General features: G+C 56.8%; 1 long non-coding RNA gene across 1 annotated transcript; it reads right to left on the reverse strand.

Moving 5' to 3' along the window:
* Positions 1–2,515: 2,515 nt before the first annotated feature.
* Positions 2,516–8,297, reverse strand: LOC115300219. The gene is made up of 3 exons (XR_003912551.1): positions 8,185–8,297; positions 3,404–3,554; positions 2,516–2,969 (listed from the first exon to the last, which is right to left on the reverse strand). It is a non-coding gene; the product is annotated as an uncharacterized LOC115300219 (long non-coding RNA).
* Positions 8,298–8,325: the final 28 nt, after the last annotated feature.

Genomic DNA, 8,325 nt, shown 5'->3' on the forward strand with positions numbered 1-8,325 from the left:
CTGCTGTGGGGGCACTGCGGTGGGGGGCGCTCCGCTCCCCGCTCCCCTTCCCCGCCTCCCCCACCCAGCTGCAAGCTCTCGCAGACACCCACTGTCGCCGCGCCAGCGCTTGCAGACACAGTGGACAGACCCCCGGCACACAGACGCACGGGCACCCTCGCAGACTCCACGCCGGGACGCGGGGACTCTCAGACACGCTCAGACACATGTTCCTATAGACATATGCCCACACGGACTCACAGGGGCAAACGCGCATTCACACTTGGCACAGACACACGAACACACTCTCATACCCCTGCGGACGTCCACTCGGTGACACAGGCACAAACGCCCCAAACTACGGCCCCCCTCCCAGGGGATCGAAAGGGGGCCTGGAGACGCCCCCCCCCCCACACACGGTGGTGCCGACTCCTCCTAAATATACACACTCCCAGCCGCAAGCGTCTGCCCACAAGCATGCACAGACACGCGGACACGCTGCGGTGGCCGTTCTCACGGTGACAGAGACCCCCGGATGCTCAGACACTCACACTCACAGCCCGCGCGGGGCCTCGAACACGCCTTTCAGAGGCACACTCACTAAACAGGCTCACCCGGACACACGCCGCACACGCAGGCGCGCCTTGGTAGGCACCGCAGAGCCGCACACACAATCGCACAAGGCAGACGCACTAGGGCCCCAGCTGCCTTTGAAATTCAAATCCGCGCCTCCCTTCCTCAGCTGGCAACCCCAGGCTCCCCACACCACCGCCATCGCCCTGCTGGCTCGAGCCTCCTTACCAGCCCTCCTGCCCAGAGCGGAAATTAAAATTCATTTCAGGGGAGACCCTGGCAGCGGGGGGTCGGGTGGGGGGAGGGTTTGCAGGTGGCCTCACCGGTAGGGCCCTTTGTGAGAGAGGAGGGGAAAGGAGAGGTGCTGGGGCGCCCGAGGAGAAAGAGCCCCTGTGCTTCCTGACGTGCTACCTTGACCCTTGGCGGCAGTTTCAGGGTTCTCTTAGCACGCCCCTCTCCAATCCCCCAAGGCAAACAGAGAGCTGGCCAAGATGCTTGGGAGTGGGGAGCATGGTCAAGATCTCAGCCTTTGGGAGAGGAGGAGACTTCCTGGGAAGCATTAGCTTAAAAAGTTCCCAAAGACAAGAATAACAATGTCACACGCACAGATCAGCAGATATACACCACACACGAATCCACACCCCACATCTAGACACATATATAGGACACCCAGGGTCATACCCACCCATAGTCACACAGCAAGTAGGATTATACACAATGCCCCAACCCCGCCCCCAACTTGAAGCCTGCCAACAACCCCCAAGTACACACAGGGAAACAAACCCAGGCTGGGACAGACACCCGTGCCACACTGACACACAACGACACGGTCATATACAGGCCCGCAAATGCTGTATGCTCTGACTCATACCGTACTGAAGGGCATAGACACAGACCTGAAAACACTCCCCCTACACACACACATACACACACACACACACACACACACACACACACACAGGCTCAAGCATGAACTGCAAAGAGACACCACGCTGGTTGCACACAGACTCCAACACTAAACCCAGCCCTGTCAACACGCCCCACATTCACCTCGACATTGAGTGGATGGATACACAAACCCCAGCGTCATATCCCTGTATGCATTATATGCCATACGTATACGCAAGCGGAAAAATCAATGCACGAAAACCACCGCACACCCTGCATACAAAGGAACACATGCACATGCATGCACACACACACAGCAGAGATCCCAGAGCTGGGCCCAGGCTTCTGACGTACAAGGCCTAGGCAGACACACACAGAGCCTGCGCCCAGGCACATCATACACACACACAGACTCTCTCCCCACGCATTGACGCACACAGCCACCCACACGTGTACCCAAGCTCAGCCCCACTCACTCCTACTCTGACATGCGGAACACGGGCTGGCGATGCACCCCAGGGCTCCTCCCCTCCAACCACGACCTTCAGAGCCTTCTCTGCACCCCCCTCCCCAGTCCAGCCCCCTGGCCCCATGCACAGGCCTTGTCCGGAAGCCCGGGGTCAGAGTTGTGCCAGGCTTGAGTGAGATGGGAGGCCCACCCTCTCACCCAGCAGTGACTGCTTTACTGCCAGCTCGAGGTGGTTCCAGCAAGAGGGTTGTCCTCCTGGGGTGTGTCAGCGCAGAGCGTGGCCATGCCTGCCAGCAAGATGCGTCCATCTCAGCAGACGTCCTTCCCAGCACCCTCTCAACTCTGGTTGCCTTCCCCAAATCTGGGCGTCCGGCTTCAGCCTCTCCTTATGGGCTGGCCCTGGGGGTCAGGCCCCTTCACATCTCTCACCCTGGGAGAGCTAGTTCTCTCCGGAGTAGCGGCTCTAATCCTGAAAGAAGTTGTTTTCCACAGTTGGCGCTTAGTCTGTCCTCTGGAGGATGGCAAGGAGAGGCAAGACTAGGGCAGGGCTTTACTGAACGAGGTGGGGAGGGGGGCTCCCTCTAACCTCATCGGGAAATTGGGGGTGACCTTGCCGGTGTAAGGGTTTATTGTGACAATAAGTTAAAAGCAACTGGCATAGTGTTAGGCCCACAGAGGGGCTCAACGGGATGAGTCGGTCCCTCTAGACCTCTAGGTCACCCCCCACCCCCCGCCTGCTATGCTCAATGTGTCCTGCTTGGCACCAGCCCAGCCCAGCTGGGTCCAGGTGGCAGAGAGCCCGGGGGAGAGAACATGGGGCATCCCAGATGGTGGGAACACAGTGGCCCCCCACTGCTGGGGTGCCCCATGCCTGCCAAGTGTCCCAGACTCTCCTTGAGGGATTCCCCGTCCCTTTCCACCTGGGCAGGAAGCTGGGAGCAGCTCTTCTCAGGTACCTCCACCCTCTCCATGGCCCCCAGCCTGCAGGTGTGGATACAGGGGATGGTGCTGTCATTTCTGGGCATCCAGAGCGATTGCCAGCGGTCTTCGTCCGTAAGGTCTGTGGAGGGGGAGCGTGGGATTAGACCTCCAGGAGAATTTCCCAAGGAGAGGACCCAGGCTGGCCCCTGTTAACCTGCAGGAGTTGTGACTAACCCCAGCCAAGAGCAGAATGCAACAGGGCTGATAGATGAGCCAGACACATCCCCATCAGGCCAGAAAAATGGAGGGCAGTTGTGTCCTGGGGTTGTGTGTGTGTGGTTATTTATACACCTGTGTTTCTTAGTCAAGTGTATATGTCTGTGGGCCAGTGACTGTGTATGTGTGTGGACATGGGTTCATCTGTACATGCAGCCGTGTGTGCACATGTGTTCACACAGACAAGGAAGGCAGAAAATGGAGAGGGGCTTCAACATAAGGAGAGTAGGGACCGTACTTCAACATAAGGGAGAAGGGGATCCAGACTCAGTTTCTTTGCAGTGGTCTCCCACTCACCGGTGTGACTGTCCTGGTCACATGGGGGGCCTCCTTCACAGCAATGAGTTCAGCAGATAAGAACACCTCTCTCCCTAGGTGGGACGGAGGGGGCATTGGAAAGGCCTCAAGGTCAGGGCCCCATTCCGAGTCTTCTCCATGTCTTCAGGACCTGGAACAGCGGCAGCCCTGAGGAAATCTCAAAAGGGGGCCATATTCATACAGATGACACCCCCCTGGGTCCAGCACTGGTACGGGGTGGAGGGGGCGCTTTATCTTTATCATCTCCTGTGACTCACATCAGCTCTGCTAGGTTCTTTCCCTTGTTTCCATTTTACAGAAGAGAACACCAAGGCCTGAAGAGCATAAATGACCTGTCCAAGGTCACATAGCCAGTCAGGGGTGGAAGCAGAAGTCCTTTCTAGTCCATCACGTGGGAAACTGTTTATTGGGCCTTGATCCAGGACCACAAACTGGAAGCTCTTTGTGAGGGCAGGGTCTTTACTTGCCCTTTCGCCGTTTACTCTCTTGACAAATGCCTATCACATGCCCGGCATAGTGCTTTGTGCCAGAGGTCTAAATATGAAGCGACGGACAAAGTCTCTGCCTTTACAGAATTCCTAGTCCAGTGAGGGAAACAGGTGACATGTGTGTAAATAGATAACATATTTTCAAGCAATGATGCTGTGAAGGAAAGGCAAGTCTGTGGGATGGAATGACTGGGGATGGGTGGGTAAAAGCGTAATCTGGGGAGTCCTCCTTGAGGAGGTGATGTTGGAACTGAGACCTTCCTGGTAAGTGGGGTCAGCCATGGTAAGTGCTAGTGGAGGAAAGATTTGGACTTTTTCAAGAAGACTTGTGTTGTGGGGTGGGGTGAAGGTGGGAGTAGTGGAGATGGCTCTGGAGAGGCTGGTAAGGGCTAGATCATGCAGGACTTGGAAGGTCATGGTGCTAAGTGCAGTGGGAAGCCATTGGAGGGCTTAAGAAGAGGTGCCCTGGCTTCCATGTTCGAAAGATGACTCAGTGGGCTCCAGGAGAATGCAGTGGGGCGGGTAGGTAGAAGTGGGAACATGGAGGTTAAATAAGGGAGGTCCAGGCACCAGACAGATGATGGTGGCTTGGATTCTGGTGTTGGCAGTGGGGATGTGAAGAGGGAATAGATTTGGGATATTTTGGGAGGTAGAAGCAAGGAGCTTGCTGATGGCCTGGATCCCAGCGCCTAGAACATAGTAAACACTCAATAAATATTTGTTGAATGGGTGAGCAAAGGCACCTTCTTGGTGCCAGGCTCTTGTGCGCACCCTCTAGTGTAAGACGTGTGAAGATCACCCAGGATCCTAAAGGTCTTCTCCACCCTCTGCCCCAGGGGTCAGAGAATGCGGGCACTGCCCAGAGGGGTGCACACAAACCCGGTGCTGACCTTCCGGGAGGATGTAGCTAGACAGTAGCTAAGCCACCCTCCTCTCCTTGATCTACAGCACCGAGAAAATGACAAACACCAGAGCTGGGTTGCCCCAGGCTCCTAACCCATTCGGCATCTGCAGCAGGAAGGATGGAAGTTAGACATGCAGAACTTCCTACAGACAGAGAGGGCCAGTCCAGCTTTTCCTGGATACCCCTCCGGAATCCATGACTTTCAGAGCAATGAGGTATGTGTCACACGAGCTCTGGGACAGACCTTGATAGAAGACTGTCACATGGATTTGGGTGTCTTTGGGCACACGTATGAGCTGATAGGTATCTGAGGTGTGGTTGGGGGATTGGAAGGGACCTTGGCACTCAGAGTTTTGGGGTGCCCTGGGTGCCTGGCTAAGTGTCAGCAGAGGGTAGGGGCTGAGGGAGGGGCACTCCTAGGTCCCACCGGCTAGAAGGAAACCTGACCAGGCTCTGGGCCAAATAAATCATTGGGAAGAGAAGAAGAACATTTTCTCATCTGTTTAAAGGGCAATGAAGCATCGCAGTGGCTGGCCCAGTGGGAGGCAGGGCTGAGGCCGGGCCGTGAGGCCACGAGGCTGGGGTTATGTGCGCCCTCATCACCCAGTATCCTCTCCTAAGCTGCCCCACTGAGGGCTCTGCTGCCTCCTGAATGAAGTTGGTTTTGTTAACCAAAATACGAATTAATTGCTAATACAACAATTATTTTAAAAGGCCCCTTTCAGGAGCATGGCTCTAGCTAATCCACATCTTTTATCTCATTGGAGCTGGGTGCAATCATTTATACCATTTCACAGGTAAGGAAACAGAGGCTCAGAAAGCTGGAGGGACTCTCTCAAGGTCACCTGGAGGGGCAATGTGAGAGCTTGGTAGAGAGCCTGACTTCTAGTTGCCCTTGTGGGATTGGTCCTCTCCATGCCTTCAGAGGGTCCCGAGGGAGCCTCAAAGGGCTGGGGTCATTGTCCTTTGCCCAGTTTTTGTTTCAGGGAGGAGGGTAGGCAAGAGGTATCCATTTCTTCTGCTTAAACCCTCTGTGCTCAATCTCCGACGGGTGCCCCTTTCCTGGCCCAGTCTCTGCCCTCAGCTCCCCAGAGGCCCCTCCTGGGGCTTAGACTTGTTCTTCCCACCCCCGCCTGGGCTGTCAGAGAAGTAATTTCTCTTCAACCAGCTGGATTTGAATATGGAAACGATTTGTAATTACTCCAAGTCCTCCCGGGGCGGCATTATCGCCAGAGTGAGTCTGGAAGGGCAGGGGCTCCTGGGAGAGGAGGTGGGGAAGCCCTGATGCTGGGAGGCACCTCCGGAGAGCCTTCCGGAGGTTGGCCCCAATCTAGCCTGCTTCCGCGCACCCCCTGGGAGGTCTGTTCTCTCCACCCAGCTCCCACAGCCCTTGCTGCCTTGCTGCCCTCGCCACCCTGTGCCTTGAGCCCCCCCAGGTATGGGATACCATCTCTGTCAGTTTCCCCCATAGTCTGATCACCTGTCTTTCCACCCTGGAAGAGCAGGGTTGAGAAGTCAGAGGGCTACCGAGGAACACGGAAACAGACAAAACGCTGCTCTCTCTCCCGAGCCAACCCCTCCCATTACCCTGTACCCAGCTGGGGGGAAAGGGAGGGCCTCGGGGATCCAGCTGCGTACATCTGCAAGAGACCTGCCTGGGTTTCTCTGGCTCTGGGTCTCCCCATGCCAATTCAGTGAATATTCATAAAGAGGGAGGCAGGCTCCCTGTGGGAGTGGAAGGGGCTGGAACCCTGGAGTACAGGGTCCTGGAAACTTCTGACGACCTGTCCTTCTATCTTTGTGCATAGCTCATGTCCCGACCACTCACACTCACTCTCTCCACCTTTGCCCACCTCCTTTCCCATCAACTCTGGCCACGCCATTGCTCCTCAAAATGCCCAAGTAGGGAGGCCTGGGATCTCCCGCTGCCCTTGGGGTGGCTCTTGACACGCACTGTAGAGGCCAAGTTCTGCCTGGTTTGGATTTCACAGTAGCAGCTGAGTCTCCAAACCCAGAGACCTGGGGTGTGTTTGAGAGTGTCCAGCAAGAACCCAGGAGCCCTGCCTGCCAGTGCTAAGTGTAAGGCATAGGCCTCCTTGGGCTCCCGCTGGGAAAGGAAAGGTGCCAGCCTCCTCCCTGCCTCGCACAGCCTCATAAATTCCCTTAAGGTGACGGGTGAGATTCCTTCATCGCCCCTTATTACCTCCTTCCATTAAAGTCGATAATCTCTCACAATCACTCACAACAAATGTCACCGAGACTGCTGGAGGGGGGAGAGAGAGACTGAGGGAGCAAACAGGGGCTTTTCTCTCTGCCTCTTCCTGCCCCTGGGGGGTAAGAGGAGTCTTCTTGTCCTAGTCCTCAGGGTGACACAACTCAAGGGGCCTCAGTGGAGAGGTGGAACTGGGATTGGGTGGACTGGGGGCTTCCTTGCCTCCCAGGCTCGGCCCCCCTCCTGGTCAGGGAACCTTTAAAAAGCAGGGTTCCTGAAACCATCCCAATGCTCTCGGCAAAGCTGCCCCCTGCTGGCTCCTCCTCTGACCAGAGCCATCTGATTAACCTACTTGTCTCTGGCTGAAGTGGTGTGTCCCTGGTCTGCCCACCTTCCTAGTGGCAACATGCCCAGGCCACAAAACCACCAGACCAGGGCCCTGAGCCATGGGTATCTCCCTGGGAACCACCTTCACCATGTGGGCTCTGGCCCCACCCAACTGCACAGTGCCAGCATGGGGAGGGGGGCAGGTCTGTACATTCCGGCTGCTTCTACACAAACAGATGCAACATGGGGGCGCCCCTGGCACAGGAAAAGGCACTTGTGGGAATAGACAGGCACTCCGGAAAACATGTAACACACTGCACACGTGTAGCATCCCCGTGCCTAGGGACATGCAACATTGCAGTTTACACTAGAGTATGCACCAAACATACCACACTGCAGTGTACATACGTGGCTCCTACATACAGGTGACCCACAGCACTCAGCCCATATGTGGCCCTTATAAGCTTGCACACATATAGCGTCTCTACACCCAGGAACGACCGACACACGTTCAAGACCTGAACACATGTTACCACGCTGTGTATGTGCGTAGCAATTGCATGCACAGAGCCAGGCAACATTGCAGTGCACACAGAGGGCACCTGTGTGCATAAGCATATGCAAAGTTCAGAGCCCGGGAGCACCTGCACGCACAGGGATATGCAATTTGCAATGCACACGGGGGAGGGTGGGGCAAATGTCTCAGCCCCCGGAGCCCCAGAGACCCTGGCTGCTAGAGCTGCCTCCGGCCCCCGGGGTATCTCTGGAGGGGCGTCGCGGATCGCCGCATCCTGCGGTCCGGGAGGCCGCGGGCGGGGCGGGGGCTTACCAGGGGCTTCTCCCGCGCCGGCGCCTGGGGCCCAGGGCGGGGAGGAGGAGGGTGCGCTTGGCTCGGCTGGCGCTGCTCCCCCTTTAACAGGAGGCGGCGCGCGTCGCCCCCGCCCCCCGCCCCTTCTCCCGCGGCTCCTCG

Source organism: Suricata suricatta, chromosome 8 (assembly GCF_006229205.1).
Source record: "Suricata suricatta isolate VVHF042 chromosome 8, meerkat_22Aug2017_6uvM2_HiC, whole genome shotgun sequence".
Lineage (NCBI taxonomy): Eukaryota > Metazoa > Chordata > Mammalia > Carnivora > Herpestidae > Suricata > Suricata suricatta.